Here is a 26,108-nt window from a genome sequence, read left to right as displayed (position 1 = left end):
TGGCTGAGATTTGAATCTGCTATGCTTTCTTCTTCTTACCAGAAGCTGTGTCCAGCTTGACACCCACTGGAATGACCTCATCAACAGTAACAGTTTATAACATATCTAAAGAGGGTGGGCCTGGGGTTCTGAAGGGCTTTGTGTTTGCTATGCCTGGGTGCAGGCAGCCGAGTGTGGAGCACTTAGGACAGGGCTAAACTCAGCTGTCTTGTAAAGGAATAAAAGAATGGTTGAGGGCTAGGGAGGCTGACAGAGGAGAATCACCTTATTGGCTGTGTAGACAGGGATTCAGGGGAGAGATGTGTCCAATGGGGATTGCTCGAACAAAACGTTCAGTGCCTCAGCTGGCCCCACCGCAGATGTAAGAAATCTTCTGTAAAACCATATTATGTTCAGATGCTTGACATGCCTAGCTCTTAGGGAATCCTGGAAGAGGGCTGAGCTTTGTGTTGAGGCTGGCAAAGGGCCATGTCTGAGCTGGCTTCTGGTAACAAGAAGTCTACACCTGGGCTTCAAGAGTGTAAAGTCAATTACAACAAATTAATTATGCTCATTGGTCAGAATGTGTTGGAGCACTTGTGCTGGGCTCATGGCACCCTGTTAGAGACCCACTGGACTGAGGCCTGGTTAATGCTGCAGAAAAGGCTGGCTTCTGTGCTCAGATGAACATCATTCAACAGCTTCTGATCACAGAGGACAACCAAACCGACAATGTTAATGAATTGTTAAAAAGTCTCCAGTTCCAAACAACGGCATGGATTTCACTTCTCCCATTTACCCTAGCTTCCCAACAGACCAACAGATTTCTTTAAAAGCCCAGAGCTAAGTGATTATTTCGGTTGAGGCAGAGATTTCATGTTTTGGGAACAATTTGATCAAATGATCTGATTTTTCAAGGTTTCAACCAGCTGGCCTGTCTTACCTGCAATTTCCATGAAGCATTTCTTTTTCTTTCCTATCAGCCCTCTGAAAACCAAACCTGACATAATATCTTGATAAGACCCCTTCCTGATTCTTTCCATCTGGGAAAGTTGTCTCATTTGTCTAGCCCAGCAGTTCTTAACCCTGGCTACACACTAGAATAATCTGGGGAGTCATTTTCTTTAATATGTCATGTCTGGCCCCATCCTAATCAATTAAATCAGTATTCCTGGGACTAGGCAATGGCTAGTTTTTTTTTAAAGCTCTCCAGGTGAATTTAAAGTCTAGTCAGGATTGAAAGCCTTGAATCCATCTCTTTTCCCACAATTTCTTTACTCATCATCCTAGATTTTCCTTCTCTGTGCTCATGCTACATTATCCTCATCCTACTTTTGTACCTGCCCTCTCACTATGCAAAGTAAACAGTGTATCTCTTTTGCATAGATAACAGGAGAAGGAGACCGATCAGGACAAGACCTTTAATTCTTTGCTTCTCAAAGGTGATGTCGGAAACCAGCAGCCATGAAATTATCTGCAAGCTTATTCAAATTGCATAATCCTAGTAACTCAGAATCTGCATTTAAACAAAAACCCTAAGCAATATGAATGCACACTGGAGTTTAAGAAGCACTGTTCCAATTAGCCCATAACACATCCTCCTTAAAGGACCATCCTACAGCCCCTCTGTGATTTGCCAGAGTGGAACTATGTGGTTCAAACCCTCAGTCTCCCCAGGTACCAGCTCTGTATGAAGCCCTATTTTAAATGCTTCTATAGACCATCATTCATTTTAACCTTGCTACAGCTCTGTGGGATAGGCTTACTATTATTCCTAACTGGAATAAAACAAGGTTGAGAGAAGTGAAGTGACTTGTCCAAGCTAGTGACAGATTCGGGATTTCAACACAGGTTCCATTTGATTCCAAAGTTGGTTCTCTTTACAATAAAACAGATGTCACAGTGCTTCATCCAGAAACAGGTGGGCACAGAGTAGGTGAGATAGCTGGTGAAATTCTAGCTCTTCTTGCTTTGGACTGAAACTTGAAGACCCTTTTTCTGCTGCTGCCTCAAACTTGCAAGACCCTTACTCTGCTGCTAGCAATGAAAGAGAGACCAGTTGTCCTGCTCTAGCAGCAAGTCAATATCTCACCTTGAAAATGACTTTAAAAAAAAAAGTGGTGTTCTCATCACCACTGAGAACACCCCCAAGAGAGCACAGTCTGTTTGGCCTCTTGGCAGGACCCTTCTGAATATGTAGTTCATTTCCTCTTCAGCAGAGAATTTGGTCTCTTCAGTATTAAAATGTACGCTTTTCTTTTGTGTTCTCTTTTTGCAAGCCAAAAATCGTCCAACCAGACAACCCTTTCTCTGTCATGTATGGGACATGTACAATTTTAAATGGTTGTAAACAAAACAAAACAAAACAAAAACATTAGAACTTCAGTTTAAATGAACTAAAACTTCCTACATAGCATGCAGATGGGGCCAGTATGGCCAAGATGTTAAGTGCCCATCAAGTCACCTCTTTTGTCTTTTGAACAGGATAATCAATGCCATAGACTAGGTTGAAAACTAGATCCAAGCAGAGGCCCCTCACATTCCTTGGGCATGTAACAATGGACAAGTAGTAGACTGAATTGTCATTTCTTCATAAAAGTGGTTGCCAGGATTTGGGTCTGTATGAGTCAGAGCAGTCTAGCTAGTCCAATGAACAGCAAGTCTCACAGGCCTATCAAAAGAGCTATTTCATGCTTTTGCTCACATCACAGTCTGATGCAAGTGAGGCAGGGGAGGGGGCGAGAGGAGGGAAAGAGTGAGTGGGAAGGTGGTGCTCTGCTCCGCCTAGACATTCAGGCCAATGATTCTTCTAAGGCTGCATCTGCCATCTTCCAAACTGCAATGTCCAATATGGCAGTGATATCATATGTGACCATTTACACTTAAATGAATCAAAAGTAAAAATTCACTTTCTCAGTTGCATTAGCCATATTTCCAGTTCTCAATAGCCACATGTGACTAGATTCTACTATACTAAGTATGCACAAAATAGAAGATTTCCATAATTCCGGAAAATTCTATTGGACCACTTCCTCTCAATTTCAGAGTGCTCCACTGGATTGTCTGAATCTGACCTGCAGACAAGAAAAGAGAAGGTGAAGAGTCAGCGAGGAGTGGTGGACATATTTTCCCCAAATTTCATTGGCACAAGCTTGAGACATGGCCTCCTTTACTGCAAGAGAACTGGGAAGCATCAGCTAGCTTTGTGCCTAAGAAGAGGAGAAGCATGGACATGCATGAGCCCTTGGGCATCCCTGTCCCAGTGTCCTTATCAGAATTGCAATACTATCTCACACTACATTCCTTGTATTCCTAGGAGAACTGGCCAGGCTTCTAAAGAACATAACCTTATTTTGGATTAGGCCTCAGAGATGTTAACTCTTGCTGTTTGTAAGAGTTGACTCAGATGCAGAAACTCTGACAACAGTTAACCACTTCACTTGAAAGAGAAAGCCTCATATGACATTCATCTCATCAATGGCAAAGTGTATGAAAAAGTGATTCTATTTTTATATTCTAAATCGGGAGTTGGCAATTTTTTCTGTACAGGGTCAGACAGGAAATATTTAAGGCTTTGTGGGTCATACAGTCTTTATCGCAACAACTCAACTCTGCAATTATAGTACAAAAGTGCCATAGATGAAGGAGCATGACAGTGTTTCAATAAAGCTTTATTGACAAAAGCAGGCGGTAGGTCCAGTTTGGTCCAGCATAGTTTGCTGGCTCCTGCTCTAAGTCTTTACCAGGTCCTCTTCACTTCCTAGCAGACTCACCTTTCTCTTCTTCCTGTCCCCTCCAAAAAAGAATGGTAAAAAGAAAAATGGAAATGTTGACATATGTAGAGAGCCAACATTTTGCAGTGCTAAGCAAGTTAATTTAATTCTCACAACCCATTTACAGACGAGGAAACTGACACAGAGAGAGATTAAGTCATCAGGCTTAGCTCATGAAGAGACTATGATTCTAAGTGTGATGCTATAATTCACTATAAGTCACTGGTGCATGAAGCAGTATTGTTTAATATCCCCCAACATGGTAATCAGGGAAGAACTCAGCCATAGACATTATCAGAGGGAGGGAACTAGAGTAGGGCATGGGGAAAAAAAATACATACCTGAGTTGGTAGTTAATGGGATTTGTTTGTGAACACCTATGACACCTGTTAGGGGTGGGGAGATGGCAAGAAGAATGAGGAGGAAATGTGTAAACCATGTAGGAGTCTGTGGTCTTGCAATGAACAGATGGGAAGTCATTATTGTGATGAACACAAGGCTTATTAATGTGCAACAGTGCCCAATTGTAACCGTCTCCTGTCATTTTCAATAAAGGGAATTTTGTCTTTGATGTTTGCTTCTCCTTTCCCCAGTTTCTGGCTTTAAAAAAAATTCAAAATCAGGATGTTGGGCAAAAAGAAACAGGCCCAGGTAGAACGGAAGAAAGGGGAAAGATTTTTGTTTACTAGATATTTCGTGGGCTCTCCTTTGTTGTGAAAAGTCTGGGTAATGGGCAAGGCAGAGAGAGGGATGAAGGCAGACAGAGAGGCAAAATCAATCTAAATACTGTATTGCTGAGAGAGAACAGAGGTCAAAGACAGAGAGCCTGAAAGGGCAAGTGGGCTGCTCTTGGAGATGTTTGGGGTTGGGGTGGTGAATGAGAAGCTCTGGTATAACTGAGAAAATCAAGAAAGAAAGAGAAGAGGATTTTGAGAAATGCTACCATGGGTTATCAGCTGGGCCCCTTATAACATTCTGTGGGTATTGCAGGTAAAGTTTCCATTGTAATTGTTTTTGCTTTGGAAGATGTGACTGTATGCAGAGATTGGACCACATGGGGCCTTGGAATTTATTTGGGTTACACCAGCAAAATGTCTCCATTTTTTGCTTCCTGAATTGGAGGAATCCAGATTATATGAAAAAAAAAAAAAAGAATTGCAATAGGCACAGCAGTACAAGAATGGAAAAGGCTAGCTCTTGAGGTAGAAAATTTTTCATATCTACAAGTGTTCAGGTAACCACCTATTGTGATATTGAGGAGGGAATGCAGGAGCCATAGGGAAGTGGGTTCCTCAACCTGGCTAAAAATCAAAAGAATCACAGCTTTCACAACCCACAGACCCAGGCCCCTTCTATTTCTGCCATGTTGTGGAGCACTGACCTTTTACAAAAGCTCTCCAGGGGATTCAGAGCTTTGGGAACCAATGATGCCAAGAGCTGGGCAATGTGATCTCTACTGCCGCTTCCAAGCCTGACAGCATTATCCTCCACAAACCTCTCCTTTGTAAAAGCATAACATCATAGGAGTATTTAGCCAAAGTACATTCTGTTAAAAGGGAAGTGTGCTTAAAGGATCTCTCAAATAAGTAAAGAGAAATAGAAGGAACAAAGTCACTGTGAAGTTACATCCTGCTTCTTTTTGTGTCTCCTTGGATGATATTTTAGACACATTAAACTAGTCCACTGATTTATTTATTTTAAGAGCTTTTTTTTTTTCCAGGTCTGTGGGGCTCCACTCTTTCTCTGCATTCACTCCTAAAACCCTTTAATGAGAAAATAGTGCCAGGTGAAAAAACAAAAACAGAGAAGAGGTTCTCAGGCCAGTCACAAAAATTATTCTAGAATCCAGGTAATTGTGGCTGAGAGCTGTATCTGGAAAATGGTGAGTAAATTATATTTTTGTAAATGCAGCCCTACGTGGAAAGCTGTGAGGCAGCTCCTTACGAAAAAGGCTAAGTGAGAGGAAACTTTCTATAAACCGAGTGGATATCAAGATTTTCATCTTTAAGATTTTCCCCTGAATTGCAAAAGTAATATGTCTATTTTAGAAAATATGTGACACACACTTAGAAAAACAGAAGAAAAAAACTTAAAGTACACATAATTCCATCACTGCAAGAAAACAATTTTAAATATTTTGGAGTATACCCTTCCAGATGAACACATATATACACACACATATATACATATAAATATGTATATGTAATAAACCTGTTTCAAAAAATTGGGATCCAACTATACCTATTTCTTTGCAACTTGCTTTTTCCCCCCACTTCATCTGTCATGATTATTTTCTCACACCACAAATACTTTTCCACAGCAGTTTCCAAAGGCTGCATAAAATTCTATCCTATTAAACCCCATTGTTGGACATTGAGGTTGTTTCTAATTTTTGACATGATAAATAATGCTTCTCATCTGCATCAGTATTATTTTAGATGAAGACACGCAGATATACCCAGTGATGCCAAATAAAACAGTGCCATTGCTAAATGTGATCTCATGTTTTATGCATTCTAAAACATTGAAGCTGTGGTTTGGGAACTGGTTAACTGTGGCTCCAGTGTGCAAAAATGTATCACCTTCTTCTGGGACTGAGCTGCGGCAGCTAGGTCGCCTAGTGGGGTGGGGGTCAGGAGATAAGCACCGCCCCTCAGGTGCTCCAATTCCCTGGGCTCAAGAAATCGCTCTCTGTCCTTCCAATAGTAATATTCAAGGGAAAGAAATGAGGGGAAAAATTTGATGGCTTCTGTTTCAGGTTGAATTATGCCTCCCCCCAACCCCCGCAAATTCATATGTTAAAGTCCTAATCCCTGATATCTCAGAATGTGACTATATCTGGAAATAGAATCTTTAAAGGGGGAAGTAAGGTAAAAATAGGTCATTCAGGTGGCTCCTTACCCAGTATAACTGGTGTCCTTGTAAGAAAAGTTCAGGACACAGACACACACGCGCGTGCACACACACACACACACACATACACACAGGGAAGACCATATGAAGACACGGGGAGAAGACAGCCATCTGCAAGCCAAGGGGAGAGGCCTCAGAAGAAACCAGCCTTGATCTTGGACTTCTAGCCTGCAGAATTAGGAGAAAATAAATGTCCGTTGTTTAAGCCACCCAGTCTGTGGTTCTTGGTTATGACAGCCCTAGCAAACTAAGACAGTTTCCTAACACATCTTCAGAGAAATGTTGCAGGTGAGTCACAGTCCTAAGAGCAGGCAGCTGGAGAGTTAAGAGTCAGAGAGATGGGACTTGAAATGGAGGGTCTAGGACTCAGGAGCTACCTGATCTTCAGCATGCCTCTGGGGTTCCCAGCTTCAGCATCCTCATCTTTATACTAGAGATCAAACTTCTGTGATAAATAACACCCACTGTATTAGTCAATTTTCAAGCTGCTGATAACGAGATACCTGAGACTGGCTAGGAAGAAAAAGAGGTTTAATGGACTCACAGTTCCACATATCTGGGGAGGCCTCACAATCATGGTGGAAGGCCAAAGGCACTTTGTACATGGCATCAGCAAGAGACAATGAGAGCCAAGCCACACCAGAAACCCCTTATGAAAACATCAGATCTCATGAGACTTATTCACTATCATGAGAATAGTATGTGAGAAACTGCCCCCATGATTCAATTATCTCCCACTAAGTCCTTCCCACAACATGTGGGGATTATGGGAGCTACAATTCAAGATGAGATTTGGGTGGGGACCCAGCCAAACCATATCACCCACCTTTTGGAGGATTCTGAGGATGCCAGACATGAAAAGCGCCTGGCACAGTGCTTGGTATGTAGGAGGCATGGGATGAACTGTGTTAGCCAGTGGCCTACACAAGCTTATCTTCACCCTGTCAAATAAAGTGAGTCTTAATTAACCATATAATATGTAAAAAGATAATTACACATTTGGAACTTTTGCTTTAAGGCAGATTCACTTTGTTTAGCCCACAGAGTGCTTTTTAAAAACACTTCAAATCAGTTGTCAATATTTTAACAATAGGAGATTCTCCACAAATTCTGGATTTCTGGCTATTTGAAAAATCAACAGATCTGGAAGACCTAGGACGCATTCTCTGGCTCACTGTGGTTCCTTGGCAAGGGATGTGGCTGTGTCACCTGCTGGGCCATGCAGCATTGAATGTGTAACCTAGATCTAATATATAAACTGATTATATATATATATAAATACGTACATACATACACATGGAGAGTAAATGTGTGTGTGTGTGTGTGTATGTATTCCTTAAGTCCTATGTCTCTTCGCTTCATTATTTCAACATCTTTTCTTTTTAAAAAAATTCACTTTGATTCCAGATTCATGCCTTTGGTGTCTGATTCAACAAAACTGGTCTAAAAGCCCTATTGCACCACACACCCTAGAAATGTGGATGAAACTACAATTCCCCTAGTCTAACCTCTCATTTTACTCATGAGGCAATACAGCTAATATGTGGCCAAAAGTTTTAGCCTTGAAAGGGGCCTCAGAAATTAGCTAGTGTTTGTGAAACCCTCGTTGTTGCTAGAAACCTCAGAGATTTAGGAAAGGTTTTTGTTATTTGATTCAATTTTTACAAACAACAACAACAACAACAACAAAACCCAGGAACAAAAACAAAAAACAAAGGAATTTAAACGTTTAATTAGTCATGTTAATTTGTCTTCCTTTCCCTCCAAGCAATCTCCAGGCATTACTAAAATGCTCGCAGGTATTTCCTAAAACAGGTTTACCTCCACCGAGCCCTGTGAACCTCAGTGTTGTCTTGTATCAGTTGCTAGGTAACTGAGGAAGATTTATGCACATCTATTGTTAATTTTAAAGACAATGTTCAGCTCTGCCATAAACATCACTAGAAGCAGACACCACACTTGCACTGAGACATTCCTCTAGCCTTCCCTGAGATGGGGCATTCCAGGGCATGTCTACAAAATCCAAAATATTCTGGTTAAAAAAAAAAAAAAAGGATAATGCTGGTAAATTCCCAGCTGTCTGCAAAAACAGTTCAGCAAATTTGAGACATTTGGGCCCATCTCCAGTACCCTCTTGTGCCAAATCTATTATAAGTTTTATTCAAAGAGTATCATCTGCCCTCCCAGTTTGCCTGCATTTAATTGTGCATTTCAAGTTTGCCCAAAATTTAATATTGTGCTTCTCTCCCCCATTCTTTCCAGCAGCACCAAAATTTAGTCCTTTGTATCCCAGAAGCATCTGCAAAATTATTTCTCAACCCAGTGGTTTCATCACTTTTTAAATGGTTCTTGTTAAGCACAACAACCATTTATACTGGTTTTGACTAAATGTATGGATTTTGTTGCCACTGTTTGGGTAAGTGTTGGGGAGACTCAGTTTATATGATGGGCATCCAAACCAATATTTTGTAGAGTGATCATAATTATAATGACCCTTGGCTTGTGGGAAGCAGTTCATGTTTTATTACAAGCTTCCCGGGGCATTCCATCATCAGATTCTCACCACAACCCCGTAAGAAGCATGGTTCATGGCATCATCATTCTAGCTTAGATGACTTCCTGACTTCAACACTGCTAGCTGGTGGTCTGGCCTTGTCTCCTCCTAACTCATCCTCTACACAGTCTCGAGAGAGGTCTTTCCAAATGGAAACCTAACCATGCCAGTCTCCTACTTAAAATCAGCCATCGATGTTTCATGGTTCACATTTGTAACATGGAAGACAAGGGCCTTTGTGATCTAGCCCCTGTCTGCCTCTTCAGCCTCATTGCCTGTCACTCTTCCCTCACATTTTGCATCTTGGCTGTGCTGCCTTTTATATAGTTCCCTGCACACCACGCTGTCTTCTTGTCCCTGGGTCTTTGTTCATATGGCTTCCTCTACCGGAGATACCCCGCCATTTAATTATTATACCGATGCCCAATACCAAAGCATTCTCTGACTGCATCTCTGCCTCACACCTGAAGAGTTAGATGCATTCCCCTGTGCTTCCAGAATACTCAATGCATATCTCATCTGTGCATCTGTGGAATTGCTTTATAACTATCTGTTCATCTGTCTGTCTTCTTCTAAACCTAAAACTAAATGTTTGAGTATTTTCCCAGGGAGTGCTTATACCATCTTCTTCCTCTGAGTATCTCCCAAGCCTAGCACAGTACCCAGCACATCATGAGCATTAGTTTGTGGCAGGGAGGGAGTAAAAGGGAAAGGGAGGGAGATCATAAGAGGGAGGCCAATAGCACCGTTGGCCTGATTCCACAGATAAAGCAGCCCAGCCTCCAAGAGATTGGGTGACCTAGGCAACACAATTAGCAAGTGGAAGAGCCAGCATTTGAATGGGAGAAAGATCCTTAGAGATAAGTGAACACAGTCCAGGCGTGATGGCTCACGCCCCGTACTCCCAACACTTTGGGAGGCCGAGGCGGGCGGATCACGAGGTTGAGAGATCAAAACATGACCAACATGGTGACCAACATGGTGAAACCCTGTCTCTACCAAAAAAAAAAAAAAAAAAAGAAAAGAAATAAGTGAACACATCCTTTCATACAGTGGAGAGAGCTTCTGTTTGCATACCTGCGGGGATGGGCTGATCACTGCCTCTCCAGGCAGCCATTTCCATGGCTGGTCCGCTAGGCTGTGAAATGGTTCATTCTCTGGAGGTGCCAAAGCTAGTTTCCCAGTGATTGGTATCAGCCCGGTTTCACCTTTGTCTTCTGCTGTTAGACATTTCCTCTTGTCAGAGCAGAAACCTCAGACTTCATATTCTGTGGATAAATCACCCTCGAATTGTTCCCGCCTTCCTCAATCACCGTCAAAAAATGCAAAAATAACCAGATTCTTAGCCTAAACACAAGTACTTTCCATGTACTGTCTAATCCAAACATCCCAAAAACACAAGTTTAAAAACATGCTGGAGATCACACAGCTAAAAAGTCACAAATCAAAGCTAGACCCCAAGGGGTCTAACTCCAAGTTCATGGACTTAACCACCTCACAATACTCTTGCCTGTCTGAGCCCTTTAGCTATTAAGCAGTGAAAAGCTAAGCAGATTAAAAGCACATAATTCTCTCTCTCTTTCCCTCTCTCTCTCTCTCTTCCTCCCCTCCCCCCCTTCCTCCCTCTAATACTGGGTTTATGGAGACCTAGCAGACCTCTCTCCTCTGAGGATTATTTTTCAAAATGAGTTTCTTTCTCATCCCCCCTCCCATCCCAAGCCCCATCTGAGGAAGAAAGATCGCTGGGTTCCTGGCTGTGCACATACTGTGTTATTCATGGGGTACGCACCAGGACGGGCCAGCTCATTAGTTTCAAAGCCTCAAATTAATTTTACATTACTGTCCCCGGAGGTGAAAGGTCATTTTTTATCTTCTTAGCCTTATCCACCACCCGGGATGAAATTGGATCTTTAGGAAGGAGGCGACCCTGCTCCCTATTGTACCAGCTATTGATGCTTCTCTTCTTTGTTGTGAGTGAAATTGTACACACAGAACTGAGATTTAAAAAAAAACAAAAACAACAACAACAACAACGAAAACACACACACAAACACCAGAGGTGGTTTTTGTTGTGTTGTTTTGAGGCAGGTCTCACTCTGTTGCCCAGGTTGGTGTGCAGTGGCATAATTATAGCTCACTGCAGCCTAAAACTCCTGGGCTCAAGTGATCCTCCCACCTCAGCCTCCTAAACAGCTGGGACTAGAAGTGTGCACCACCACACCTGGCTAACTTGCAAACTTTTTGTAGGGATGGGGTCTTACTATACTGCCCAGGCCGGTCTTAAACTCCTAGCCTCAAGCAATCCTGTTGCCTCTGCCTCCCAAAGTATTGGGATTACACACTGAGCCATTGCATTTGGCTGGCTTTTTAAAGTAGGAACATTTTGTAAATTATGGAGTAGAGTAATGATTAAGAGGCTGGTACTGAGGGTGTTGAGAAAGCTAGAGACTGAAACAAACTGCTATTGGCAGGATGAAACTGATGGGAACTAGAAGGTGAGAGGCCCTCTTAAATCCTCCAACTTTGCCATCTCCCTCTGGTGCCTCCTAGTGGCAGAACCAAATGTGGCACCAGCTGATGGGGAGAAATGGCAGCCCCAACCACTGCATCACAAAACAGTGGTTGGTGGACCTAGGGTGAGGGACAGTAGCTTAGTAATTGGTACTTGCAATCACGTCTATATCAAAGATGTATCTCAATAACAATTAGGCTGGTTCATGGAGGCTCTGGTGAGTTTGGAGTGGCCCATGTTCACGGGACGTTCCAAGCATGGTCCCAATAACCTCCCAAATGATGAGAGGAGCCACCCCCCACAGAGGGAGGCTTGGTTTCCAGGTTGGGCTGCCCCAGTTAGACTGAGCTGGATTAAAATTGCAGGGTAGCCCTGGCTGGATCAAAATTGCATTGAGGAGGGGAAGAAAGCGGCATTGAACCCTGCCTGCTTGTATTCACTGTAGCTATTGTCTCACCCACAACGGTGTAATCAGAGCGAACACACTGACCAGTGTTTGCTTTCCCTCTCTCCAGCCTTCTCCCACCATTTTCTCCCAGCTCCATGAAGAGGTTTGGCATTCAACGGAGGGGGAGGGTGTGTAGTACCACAAGACTGATGGGTGACCCCTGGGGAGTAGAGGAAACAGAACCTTCTCTTCATAGCTCCAAATGCTTCTACACGATGAATGCCCTGCCAAAGGATGAGTTGTCATGCAGCTTTAGAAGATGATACTGTCAGAAAGAGGCAGAATCATGCCCTTTCCCTAAGCAATGCCCATCAAAAATGCCCCATGAATATCTTGGAGCCAAGTGGCATTCCTTAAAGACAGCAGCTGCCAAACAGCAGGAAAAACTTCAAAGTAGAAAGGTGGGATTTGGGGGAAGAAAGCAAAATAGAGCCACTGCAGTTTTAAAAATCAGCTTAATTTTCAATGGTATTTACCAGGAAGCTTACTAGACTTAAATAGACCCTATAAAGCAGGGCAAAGGGGTCCCATTTATGACACATCATGCTTTCAGTGCAGGTCTGTTCTTTCTCAAGAACACAGACTTGGTGGGGCACCCACCCCACTAGAGATGAAAACCCTGGAGTACAGCTGAAGACCAGAGCTGGCAAAGAAAGGACTGCTCTAAATCAGGACCCAGCAACCATTCTGCCCATGACTTTTCTGAGTTGAACTGGCCTTGCAGAGGAGGGCAGTGAGTTACCAAATAGCAGCTTGCCAGCTGCACAAGCCCACCTTACCCATTCTGGCCTGGAAAGGGAGAGAAGTTAGAGGTTAGGTCTTTCTGATTTTGGTGGAGCACCAATGGCTATGTATTGGGCATCCCTAGCAGGCCAGCTGGTAACTGGTTCTAGCTCTGGTTGAGCTCTGCCCTATACAGTTGGGTATAGATGTGAAAAGGCTGGTTCCTGGCTTAATATGGGACATAGGTACCCGCAGCCCATTTAAGGATGATGCAATGAGAACCTGTCTTTTTGACTTCTCAACATTCTTTATACCATCTTCTGGTAAGAGCACCACGAATTCCTGTGGGGAGCCATCTCTTCTTCACTTTCGGCCCTATAACTAAGTTTGGTGCATTGAAATGGATTTTAGGATTTTTACTGAAACCATCAGGAAGGAAAGAAATCTCTTTTGGTGGCAATGGAAATAGTTCATGCATCACTCAACAATGACCACAACAATGCTATATAAAGAGCCCTCATATAGCTCAGCCCCACATATCAGAAAGTGTTTATTATCATGCTAACAATTCCTCAGATTAGCTGGCATGCCTCTGCTTCCAGCTGCAAGCCTGCATTCAACTGAGGCAGCTTCTCTCTAAATGTCTTTTTTTTTTTTTTTTTAAAGAGACTACCTGCAGCATATCCTCATGGTAATTCTATAAGCACAAGAGAAAGCATATGGAAACAGGCAGTTCCTCTTAACACCTAGGCTCAGAACTGGCACACTGTCATTTACAACCACACTTCTTTGGCCAAAATAGAGTACATGGCTACACCCAACATCAGTGAGATGGCAAATGCACTCTACTGGTAGAAGAGACTACAAAGTCGCTGGCAAAAGGCAGGCATGCAGGATGGGTGAGGAGTTGGGAAAAATCATGCAGTCACCCCCACAGTGTAAGCTGCCTTTGTTGGTAGCCATTTTGCTATGAGATGGGAAAAGTCTCCCTGAATGAAGCCAGCAGGAAGGAAAACAGAGGCAAGAGATGGAGACTGAGACTTGATAATATTGTTCGAGTCCTTGAATCCTGCTATGTTCTGACTTTTTGATTAAATAATTAAGTCTGTTTCAACTGGTGTCTGTGATTTGCTACAAAAAGACACCTGACCCGACTGTATCAGTCAGGAAACAAGGAAGGTCTAGAGTGTCAAGTCTGAAACCTGTGACTCAAAGGGAAGGCAAGATAGGATTCGAAGGGAAGGCAAGATAGAGAAGTGGGTCCTGCAGGAAGAGCCTAGAAAGGTGGCCAGAGGCAACTGGACATGGGTTATGGAATGTAGCTGTGCAGGGTGCCCTTGGAAAGCCAGTCGACATGAAGGAAATACGGAAAAGATACTGAGTCATTTGAATACTCCAGATCAAAGAAATATAGGGGCTCTTGTTTCTCCGGCATCTAATAGATACCCAACAACACCAGTGTAGTCCATACTGACGTGGCCCATATTGCATAACCCCAAAGTCAGAGTAAAAGTTCTGGAAAAGTGTCAAAGGACTTCTAGGAACGTAAGTTCTAGAATAAGTCCTTGATCTTGGGATTATTAAAAAAGAACCAGAGGCTGGGCACAGTGGCTCATGCCTGTAATCCCAGCACTTCGAGAGGCCGAGGTGGGTGGATCACTAGAGGTCAGGAGTTCGAGACCATCCTGGCCAACGTGGAGAAACACTGTCTCTACTAAAAATACAAAAAAAAAAAAAAAAAAAAAAAAAATTAGCCAGGCAAGGAGGCACATGCCTGTAGTTCCAGCTACACAGGAGGCTGAGGCAGGAGAACTGCTTGAACCTGGGTGGTGGAGGTTGCAGTGAGCCAGCTCTGCACCACTGCACTCCAGCCTGGGTGACAGAGCAAGACTCTGTCTTGAAAAGAAAAGAACCAGAGTTGGATGTGGTTGGCTTATGCCTGTAAAATCAGCATTTTGGGAGGCCGAGGCAGGAGGATCATGAGCTCAGGAGTTCGAGACCAGCCTGGGAACATAGTGAGACCCCGTCTCTACAAAATTACATATTTAAAAAATGAAGCTTGGCATGGTTGTGTGCACCTGTAGTCCTAGCTACTCAGGAGCCTGAGTTGTGAGAATTGCTTGAGTCTACGAGTTGGAGTCTGCAGTGAGATATGATAATACCACTGCACTCTAGAATGAGACCTTGTCCCTAAATATATAAATAAAAATAAAGAACCAAAGATTTCAGACGAGCCGAGGAGACTTTTGGCCTAAGAGGAAGAATCTCTAGGACTCAAACATTTGAGTAGCCTTAGCAACAACATTCACTGCAGCCGTTACCATGTATTGAGAACAAGCCGTGTACCAAGCACCAGCCTAAAGATTTGTCATATATTAAAGCATCCAATCCTGCCAATAAACCACAGAAGTAGGTATTTTATGTCCATTTTACAAATGAGAAAAATGAAGTCCGGGAGGTTTCATGCATCTAAGGGCCCTGAGCTGAACCTCTGTCCTGCCCAAAGCCCTTGCAGTTAACACCAGGCCAGGAGCCTCCCTAATGGATGATTCTTTGTTCTCTCTGACCCTAGAGCTTGGCAGGGACCTTTTAATTAGTACTTCCTTCCTTTGCCCTTTTAATAGCCTTCTGTTCTTTGAAATTTGGGCCCAGCATCAGACTGGAGAGAAAAATATCCTCTCTGTCAAAAACTTTTCTACAGTCTCATTGTAGAGAGCAGTTGTGACTTCCCCTGCCTGGCACCCAATCTCCCTTCTTCTGGTAAAAGCAACCAGGTTTCCTTTGAACAATCACTTCCCCCGACCTGCAGTCTAGGTGACTGATGTGGGACCGACCCTGTAGAGCTGATTCCCCTGCTTTTCCCGCCAGGGGTAGGCATCTGGGCCATAGTTGCTGATTAGCGCAGTCCATGACCTCAGACAGGCACAGTGTGGTGGGGTGGGGCCTTGTGTCCCCAGCTGCTCACCTTATTTCTGTGCCTCAGTCTCTTCACCTGGGCATATGGCAAAGATTCAATGGGAATCTTTGCTAGGATTTTGTTGGGACTACTGAGAAAGTGGTTCTCTCTCTTCTTCTCTCTGGTGGGGGTGCCGTGCTGTGGGATATGGGGTTGGACCTCTTAGTAGAAGGAAGATCTGATGAGTCCAGAGACAGATTTGTCTTAGCATTGTGTAAAAGCCTGGGCCTGGCTGTGCCTATGGTCACCACTCCCCTGGACTTTTCAGGAAGATCAGGTGTTTGGTTTTTTTTTTCTTTTTTTCTATTCGTTTTTTTTTTTTTTCTTTTGAGACGGACTCTCACACTGTCGCCCGGGCTGGAGTGCAGTGGCACGAACCCAGGTTCAAGTGATTCTCCTTGCCTCAGCCTCCCAAGTAGCTGGGATTACAGGCACCCGCCAGCACTCCTGGCTAATTTTTATATTTTTTTATTTTTAGTAGAGATGGGATTTCACTATGCTGGCCAGGCTGGTCTCGAATTCCTGACCTCGTAATCCGCCTGCCTCAGACTCCCAAAGTGCCAGGATTACAGGCGTGAGCCACTGCCCAGCCGAAGATTAGTTTTAAATGGAGTCAGGACCGGGGCAGGGCACAGAGTAAAAAGAGTGACAATTGTTCGAATATCTTCAGACTTCAGCATCTTCTGGCTTTTCTCTCCTCTTCTAACCCATGAGACACACTAAGCAGTAAACGAGGGCATGGAAAGAGAAAAGGAAAAATCTTTATGGTGTAATTTTCTTCCTCCTTCTCTTCCTTTCATGCATCATGCAAAAGAACACAGCCACTGTGGTACGATACACACCTGGGCATGAAGCTCGGCTCAGCCACTCCTCAATTATAAAAGCATGGACAAATGGACAATTTTTGTAAACCCCTGGGCCCCTGGGAAATAATATTAGCTTCAATCTTATGAAATGGACATTTTTATAGATCAAAAAAGTTGTTGAATATTGACAATTTCACATCACCCTAACAGGGCTCACCTTATATAATTTTGTGGGCATTAAATGAGATGATACACAGGCAGTTCTGACCATAATGCCTGGCCACAAGGTAATGACTAGTAAATATTAATTGCTAGTGCTACTACTAGGATGACATTGACCACGACTGCTAAGAAGCCAAAGCACAAACCAAAGGGAACAGAAAGAGCAGCCCGCGGCTTTCGTGCCAGATTTTGGACTTGACTGCCAAAGCTGCTTGTTTCCCCTCAAATCTTGCCCTTCAAGTTTTTCGTTGTTATTGTCTCCCCCAAGACAGAGAAGCCAAAAGTTCACAAAGGTAAAACAGGAAACTCCACGCCTCAGTGGCTCTATCACTCCTCCTGAAAAGATGCTCTGTGATCCCCGGGTTGTCTAGAGTTCTGATGACTGGGGAGGAGGAAGAGGGGAGGGAAGGAAGAAGGTATGATGTTAGAATTGCCATGCATAGCCGGGCACGGTGGCTCATGCCTGTAATCCCAGCACTTTGGGAGGCTGAGGTGGGTGGATCACAAGATCAAGAGATGGAGACCATCCTGGCCAACATGGTGAAACTCCGTCTCTACTGAAACTACAACAATTAGCTGGGTGTGATGGCGCACACCTGTAGTCCCAGCTACTCAGGAGGCTGAGATAGGAGAACCCCTTCGAATCCTGGGACAACTGGGGCACTTGTTTTGATCATGGGTTTCTCACCCACCAGCCAGTTATTTTGGTTAAAACAGAAGAGCATGTGTTTTCTGAAAGGCAGCAATTTGATGAGTAGTTTATTCTCCTCATTTCCCAAAGCTTCAAGGTGTTATTCCTGAGTTATTTCAGCTATTTTTCTCTGCTTGGGGCCTTTGGAAATGTTCTTCCCTGAACCCAAACATTCTCCCCTCTTTTCTTCACCTGCTTCACCCCTGCAGAGTGCTGAGCTCCAATATGACTTTATGATAACTTTTCAGACACTCCACATCCATCAACCCTTCTGTTACATGCACTCATATCACTTGGCAATTTTTCTTCACAGCGTGTATCGCATTTGAAGTCTTACTGTTCTATGTGAACTGCCTATGGAGCATCCATTGTCCCCCACTGGACTCCAAGCTTCAGGATGGCAGGTACTCACTGGGTCTACTTTATTTTCCACTGTCCCCAGGACCTAGCCTGATGAATACCACATGGTTAATACTCAAAATATATATTATATTTATGAATCCATCATTCAGTCATTCATAATAATTAAGTGAAAGCATTCATCAGTGATAGAGGCTTGGACCTTGCCCACTGGGGATGAGTATTTGAATTGAGGTACAGAAGGGATGGCATCAAGGATGTCACCTCGTTCACCCTATAAAGGGGAACAAAAGGAGGGAAAAATCCTTTGACTCTGAACAGAGTCCAACTCATTGTGAAGTCTGGAAAAGGTGACTGAAAGGTACACCGGCATTTCATTAAAAATCCTGCATATGCGAACATCGACTACTGAACTTCAGACACGACCAACAGCCCAGAATGAACGAGACGTGTTGCTGATTAGTTTGAAGTGAACAACAGTAATACAGAATGGAAGGAATTCCAATTAGAATTAAATGGGGGAAGGGACACTTACTCTGTCACTGTGAGATAGCACTCCTGATCACAGATCCTTAGCTGGTGGCAGTGCTGGTGTTTACAGCCAGTTTTTCCAGAGTCACTGTGGTTTGTGAAAAGGAACAAGCACAGCAGAGCTAGGGAGAGAACATTTTGTTTGGGTTATACTTGTCAATCAAGTGGTAATTTATCTGTTGTACATCTCCCCTGCTAGAGAGGGAACATAATGTAAGAAACTAGGCCTTATTTTTTTCATGTATGTGAATGTTTTTTGCCTGTATTTGAAATGCCAGCCATCATTTGCCATGTCTTCTAGGGACAATCTGCATTAAGCCCAGGTAAGTAGGCAGCAAATCATATGATCCACCCCTATACCTTCCCCAGCCTTTTGTTCTCCCTTATAGGGTGAACCAGGTGACATCCTTGATGCCATCCCTTCTGTACCCCAATTCAAATACTCATCCTCAGTGGGGAAGGTCCAAGGTTCTATCACTGATGAATGCTTTCACTTAATTATTATGAATGACTGAATGATGGATTCATAAATGTAATATAGTTTTTGAGTATTAACCATGTGGTATTCATCAGGCTAGGTCCTGGGAACAGTGGAAAATAAAGTAGATCCAGTCAGTACCTGCCAATCAAAGGTACTGGGCCAATCAAGTGATAATTTATCTGTTGTACTATCTCCCCTGCTAGAGAGGGAATCTAACATAAGAAACTGGGCTTTATTTTACCTCTCAATTTTATCCAGAATAAATGCCTTTGCATAAACAAATGAATGATTATTATTGTTGGTATACAGCCTCTCTCACTCACAAAAACAAACTATAATCAAAATTCACAGAACAAGATAATTCTCACTCCATAAAATATGCATCAACAAGAAATATTTATTGAATACCTACCACGTACCAGGCAGTATGTTACACACTGAGAGGCACACAGGGACTATGTCCTCAAAGAGTTTAATTGCCTGGTTAGGGAGTATCTAGTGAAATCCCCTCTGGATCCATGTAACAGAAACTCACTCAATTTAACTCAAGTAAGGAAAACAAAGAAAAAGGATATAGAATTTAAGAAGTAGAAAACATAGGCACTAGAACTAGAAAACCAAAAGTAGAGGCCACTTCACTGTCTCACTCAGGCTTGTCTGTCCACTTTCTTACCTTGCACTTGACCCAAAATGGCAGCCAGTCCTAATACTACACGATGACCTCAAAGATCAAGCGCTCACCATAACTGATTTATCATGGCTGGGGAAGGTATAGGCATGGATCATGTGATTTGCTGCCTACTTACCTGGGTTAAACGTAGGTTGCCCCTAGAAGACATTGCAAATGATGGCTGGCATTTCAAATACAGGCAAAAAACATTCACATACATGAAAAAATAAGAGGAAGGGGCAAACTACAGACGGCATAGAAGTCCCTGGAAAGGAAGAAATAATGATAGGTTTGGTCAGTAAGAAAGATGGCAAAAGAAAATACAATGGAGTGAAGGAGTTGGTCCCAAATTCCAAACTTCAATAATAAGGAAGAGTTTGAAACCTTCTCTCCCATGAGTCCTGGCTGTGATTGTTCTAATTGCTAGAATGTCCCAGAAGGTTTTGTTAGCAAACCCAACTCCTCCAACTGCTTGGAGGTGATATTTCAGAAAGGTCTTTTAAAATTTTCTCAACAGTACCATTGACTCCCATGACCTGTGAGTCTGGACAAGTAATGTCTTACCTTCTGTGGTATTTGCACAGCATAAAGTGATGACACAATTAGGCACACAAATTAATAATACCTAATACTCACTTAGACCTTAGTAGGTGCCAGACACTGTTCTAGGTCCTTTGTGCATGTGAACTCATTTAGTCTTCAGAGTGTTTTATTCGGGTGTCAAACATTCATTGAGTTTCTACAGCTTACGGGGCAGTTAGCTAAAACCTACTGAGAGTCTGTAACCTGCTTCTCCCCATTCTACTCTGAATATTTCCTCTTGTTTGTTGTAAAAGACAACTAAACATGTGGCAGTATAGCATGGACTCAAGAGTGCAAGCTGCAGAGTCAAGAAGCCTGTAGAGTTCAACCTTCTTTTTGTCACTTCCTGCTTAGAGATGTTGGCCAAGTGTCCTATCCCCTCTGAGCCTCAGTTTTCTCGTGTGAGGATAATAAGAGTGCCAACCTCAAATAGTGCTCTGTGAGGATAAAGTGGAAAATGTATCGAAAGCAGACAATATAATCCTTTGCAGAATAAGCACAGTCAACATTAGCAGTCAGCTTTTGCTATTAAGCAATCCGAAGCAGAAAGTCACAAAATAGCTGAGATGGATTTGCAAAGGAGAATGTCGCTAAGAAAGACTGGCTAGGAGGAGTGGAATGGGGTAAAGAGAAAGGACGCACATGGAAAATAATGTTTCATTACAATCTGAAGGTGAATATAGGGCAGAGTCTGACCTCCTCCTCCTGTTGCTGCTTATTTAAATAGAGGGGACCCACGCCTGCTGCATTTGCAAATGCTCCATTTCCCCTCTGGAACCCGTTTTTTGATGTGTTCAATAGATACTGCCTAAGATCTTTCCAGCACACAAATTCTGTGAATATGGTGTTAGAGGGATTTCCCCTTATTTTCTCTTAACAATCAACAAATTATAAAATAGAAATGAAAATAAAGTATTCCCAACCACGTATTAAGTTATTATCAATTATTTATCATACATAGACAATGGGTTTAAGTCAACTCCCTACTCCCAAGGGAAGAATGAGATGCAATAAGCCCATTGGATTTTTCAGTTTAGTCTTTGGTGTTCTTCAAGATCAGGGGTCCAGGAGAAGCTGCCATAGATTGTAAGAAACCAAAGGAAAAAAATGGGCATGCAGTAATGCTACTCACTTGCTATGTGGACATGTATATAGATTTAGGAAAATGAGAAGTAAGAGTTCTATAAAGATACACCCCAAACTTGTAACCTTCAGTAAAGAAGATCATGATTAGAAATAGTGGTCCAAGGGCACTTTAGCTTCATCTGTGCTACATTAAGTTTTAAAAAAGAGAATGCATTTATCTCTTGCTTAGGTAATTAAAATTTAATTGTTAAATAGGGACCCTTGTTCAGGGAATGGTTGTCCAGGGAACTACAAGAAAAAGCTGCTTCGCTGGTTGATTTTCCCAAGGCCAGGTCAGTGTTCCAACCCCTGCTATGTTGCCCCAGAACTTAAGAGGTGAGCTTTCCAACTTAATTATTAATTGAACTGAAAAAAGTGACTTTCTGGAGACTGAGGGCTAATTTTGATGTTGATGTCAACATGTAGAAGCCTGTTTATATATTAAAAAAAAAAAAATCTGGTTGTGTTTTCCTAACTATTGTTTAAGCAAAATTACATGGCAAGACAAATGTGTATAAATTGCTGTCTTGGGGGACTCTTGAGAAAAATATGAAATAAATGGAGCATCAAGAAAATTCGTTCAGCTGTGGATGTAACTGCATCCTCAACTCTTTCTCTGTGAATTGCACACACACACACACACACACACACACACACACACACACACCCCTCCTTCCTAGTCCCTTTCCTATAATTCTCAGGAGTTTAGAAGTGAAAAATCATATAATCAACACTTTTTAAAATGATTAATGGAACAGACATGTAATGGAGAATTTATAGGCACAGATCTTCCTAAATCTTCAAGCTAACCTTTGGTCTCAATTACTTCCTCTATAATCTTGATCAAATCCACTGTAAAACCACAAATACTTCCATAGTCTCCACGTGCAAAGCATTCTGTACTTTTCTTTCCCCTGTGCCTGTTAGAAATGGTGTCAAATTCTCCCTCCTGCTATGCCCATCACTTCCATAAGAAAAAAATTCCTCTTCCTGCCTTTCTCTATGGCATTCTGAATATCTAGTACTTCGTAGGAGATGCTAAAAATAATAAGCCAATTTAAAACTCCTTTTCTTTTTCTTTACCAGTAACTGTGGGGGCAGGAGGGAAGCAAACTAAAGTATAAGAATTAGGTTAAGAATTTGCTCTCTGATTGTACTGGGCCCATGGAAATTAAGGATGCCTTTAAAATCCAGGGTTCAAAAGGTCACTTCGGGACCATGAGAAGTATTGCGAGAAGAAGCCATCCTCCAGCTAGAGGCGCAAGAAACAGAATCTTTGGAAATTTAGATTATGATATTGGAGATTTGAGAGTAGCTTGACACACAGAAATAATCATTCCACAAATGTTGAGGAACCTCAGGCTGTGCAGACACAATTCTTTTTTTTTTTTGAGACAGTGTCTCACTCCATTGCCCAGGCTGGAGTGCAGTGGTGTGACCTCGGCTCACCGCAACCTCTGCCTCCCAGGTTCAAGTGATTCTCCTGCCTCAGCCTCCTGAATAGTTGGGAATACAGGCCCCCACCACCACCCTCGTCTAATTTTTGTATTTTTAGTAGAGACGGGGTTTTGCCATGTTGGCCAGGCTGGTCTCAAACTCTTGGTCTCAAGCGATCTGCCTTCCTCGGCCTCCCAAAGTGCTGAGATTACTGGTGTGAGCCACCATTCCAGGCCCAGACACCATCTTAAGATCTTGTTTAATCTTCATGACAATGAAATCATTGTCCCTATTTGCCAGATGAGGAAACTTAAGCTTAAGGGGGTGAGATCGCATAAGGAGCTGAGAATTTAACTCAAGCAGACTAATGCTAGTACTCTCATGCATCACTACCCAGCAAGAAGGGAGGTAGGGAGGGAAGGAAGCAAGAAGAAAAAGAGGGAAGGAAAGAAAAAGAACAGGTGGATGTTTAGTTCAAAGAGAGTGAAATTGAGAAATTCAGTTTTAAGAACAGCGAATACCTTGAATCCAAGTGATGTTTGGAAGGGGAGGTAAATCTTAGTCATGAGGTTCACAGAGCAACCGGGAATAGAAATATAGCAAAACCAGAATGCATCCATATGCCAAAGGAAAGTATGTCAATTAGGGATCCAATAGAAACAGCTGTTACACTTGAGTTAGGAGAAATGCAGGAAGATTTATTTAGAAAGGGGGCATTTAGAGTGGTGCATGTGCAGGAGAACACGAAGGCAAGCAAAGTAACCTTGCAAGTGCCCACCATCTTCAAGCCTAAGAGACGAGGGAAGGAAGCTGTTAGCAGAATCTTAGGGAGCTGTGGAGCTTGAGAGGAACAGAGACCTTAGTCTGGGGACACACAGGCTGGCTGAGACCTTGGAAGTAAGGGCACCCATCCTTTCTTCTCCCGTCTTGCAATCTCCCGTGGGGGTTCTGCATTAGCTGAACCCAGCTAAGTGCCAGAGAGCAAGGGTTCCCTAGACTAGATGGTCAGCCACTAGGGGCAGAGGAGGGGATCTGGAGGGGAATCTCAAGATACCCAGCCCAGAAGATGAGGGCAGAGCTGTCAGCTGGAGACAGGTGTGAAGTAGATTGAGTAGATAAAGACTGAAGGAGGGGAAGAAGAGAGTTGAGGTTGCACTTTGGCTCTAATATTAACAAGTGATAATGTAATGTGAAAACACATTCAGTCACTGGGTGGGAACTGCTGTTTTAATAGTGGGTTAGCTATCACCTGGGTGAAGCTTCTCTGAGTCGTGCAGATGTTTACCTAGTTGATACCATGTCACACAGTGCCTTATGGGAGTGTACTAACAGTTACCTGGGTTGCTAGAATACTGGCAAATGACTATTTGGGAAAAGGATGCCCAACCATTTTGGGACCTGGGAGGATATACAGAGGTGAGAGGAGCGATGGATAAGGCGTCAGATCCAGTGGTCCCTTTACTCGTCACTCAAAGGCAGAATCCTGGAGGGAACCCCTTTATTCATATCTGGACCCTATTCCCAAGGGCCTTTGATGACAGAGTTGGGAATGAGCTATGTTAAGAAACAAAGAGCCATAAAAGACAGAAGAACATGTCATTCCGGCAGAGGATTCTCTATGTTTCTAGAGGGTTTTGAGGTATAGTGAAGGGAAAAGTTAAAAATACAAAAAGCAAAAGCAGCTCCATTCATGGGGCTGTTTGTTGTCGGAGCCATAAGTCTTGTTCAAGGAGATGTGATCATCGCTACATCAAGTTGGTAGCTGGGGCACCCAGAGAAAGTGCAAGTCTTCAGGATGGTGAGGAGCGAAGAATGGCTCTGCCCGGTACAGGTAAGAAAGGTTCTGCCTGGTGTAGGTAAGAACATCTGCCCTGTGGCCAGAACAGGATGCTCCGGATGAGAGGGGGGCTTGGTCTTAATTGGGTCAGAGCCAGGTGAGGAAATGGACCAGCAGCCCAGGAGGCCAGTCCACAAGGACCACTACACATCACTGGGATACTTTGGAAATAAGATGCCCATTAACTCAGATTTTTCTTAAACCACGGGTGGAATGCAAATGGGTCCCAATATTGACAGCATAGAAATTATCTTCAGGTAGAAGCAAATGACAGTGTCAGCCAATGCAGACCTACCCCTGGAGAAAATTTTTGCCACTAGCTTTTATAAACTGCAAGATTCAACTATGGAAAATGCAAGAATTGCCAACTGACCATCACTTAAAAACAAAATCTGGATAGATAAAATTTTGGGAGTGAGAAATGCGTGATATAGTGCTGCTTCCTGGGGGCCTGTTGTTTTGTTATTTACACTTTGAACCTTTAAAATCTTTTGGCGCGGCATGGTGGCTCATATCCGTAATCCCAGCACTTTGGGAGGCCAAGACAAGCAGACAACTTGGGCCCAGAAGCTTGAGACCTACCTGGGCAACATCTGAAACCTTGTCTCTACAAAAAACACAAAAATAGGCTGGGCATGGTGCTACATGCCTGTAGTCCCAGATACTTGGGAGGCTGAGGTGGGAGGATCATCTGAGCGCCAGGAAGTTGAGGCTGCAGTGAGCTGAGATCTCACCATTGCACTCCAGCCTAGGCAACAGAGTGAGACCCTGTCTCAAAAACAAACATACAAAACAAAGCAAAACAAAACAAAACAAAAACCAAAAAAAAAAAAAAAAAAGAGAGAGAGAGAATAAACTTTCTAAGAAGTTGTCTGATTTGTGAAATTGCAAAAAAAAATTTTGAAGACGGGGCACAGAAAAGGAGGAAGAGTTCTTTAGTCAGCAACTAGATGAAAGGAATTTGTTCTGAACACACACTTTGGCACACGGTAGCCGTTTCGTCGTTAGCCATTTAGCCATTAACTTGAGCACGTTTGTTCTCTGTCCCCACTGAATACAGGTTGAAGGAATATTTAGAGAATTCTGGCTTGAAAGGGTAAAAATCTAACAACCTGCCCCAGTCAGTCCCCCATGGGTATTGAACTCTGGAAGATTTTGTTGGAGAAGTCTGAGAGTCCAGTCCTACCATTTTAAACAATTTGTTAAACGTAAAACATTGCTTTGGCTTCGCTTATTGATTTTCCTTTCTCTTCCATTTCTGACAAACTCCAATTTACTGGGTGCCTGCTATATGCCAGGCTCCAATGATGAACATAGCTTATTTTGTTTCACATCCAAGGGGCTGTCAAGGACTCACAGACTATGAGCGCAGACACATTTTAGACTTGCACTGTCCAATACGGTAGCCACTGGCCACATATGATTATTGAAATTTAAATTTATCTTAATTAAGTAAAATTTAAAATTCAATCTCTCAGTTACACTAGCTATGTATCAAGCACTCAATG

General features: G+C 42.9%; 1 long non-coding RNA gene across 2 annotated transcripts in view; it reads right to left on the bottom strand.

The window, feature by feature from the left end:
* Nucleotides 1-1,381: 1,381 nt before the first annotated feature.
* Nucleotides 1,382-26,108, bottom strand: part of LOC110742554 — a 38,891-nt gene continuing 14,164 nt past the window's right edge. The window contains exons 3-6 of one of the 2 annotated variants that reach the window (XR_004182144.1): nucleotides 18,473-18,590; nucleotides 10,297-10,487; nucleotides 5,134-7,606; nucleotides 1,382-3,053 (exon numbers count right to left, since the gene is read on the bottom strand). This is a non-coding gene — a long non-coding RNA (uncharacterized LOC110742554). The remainder of the gene's footprint in view (nucleotides 3,054-5,133; nucleotides 7,607-10,296; nucleotides 10,488-18,472; nucleotides 18,591-26,108) is intronic. The other variant, XR_002520354.2, reaches the window with a different exon arrangement.

Source organism: Papio anubis, chromosome 2 (assembly GCF_008728515.1).
Source record: "Papio anubis isolate 15944 chromosome 2, Panubis1.0, whole genome shotgun sequence".
Taxonomy (NCBI): domain Eukaryota; kingdom Metazoa; phylum Chordata; class Mammalia; order Primates; family Cercopithecidae; genus Papio; species Papio anubis.
The sequence above is the reverse complement of the archived record's forward strand: the minus strand, read 5'-3'. Positions and strand labels throughout refer to the sequence as shown.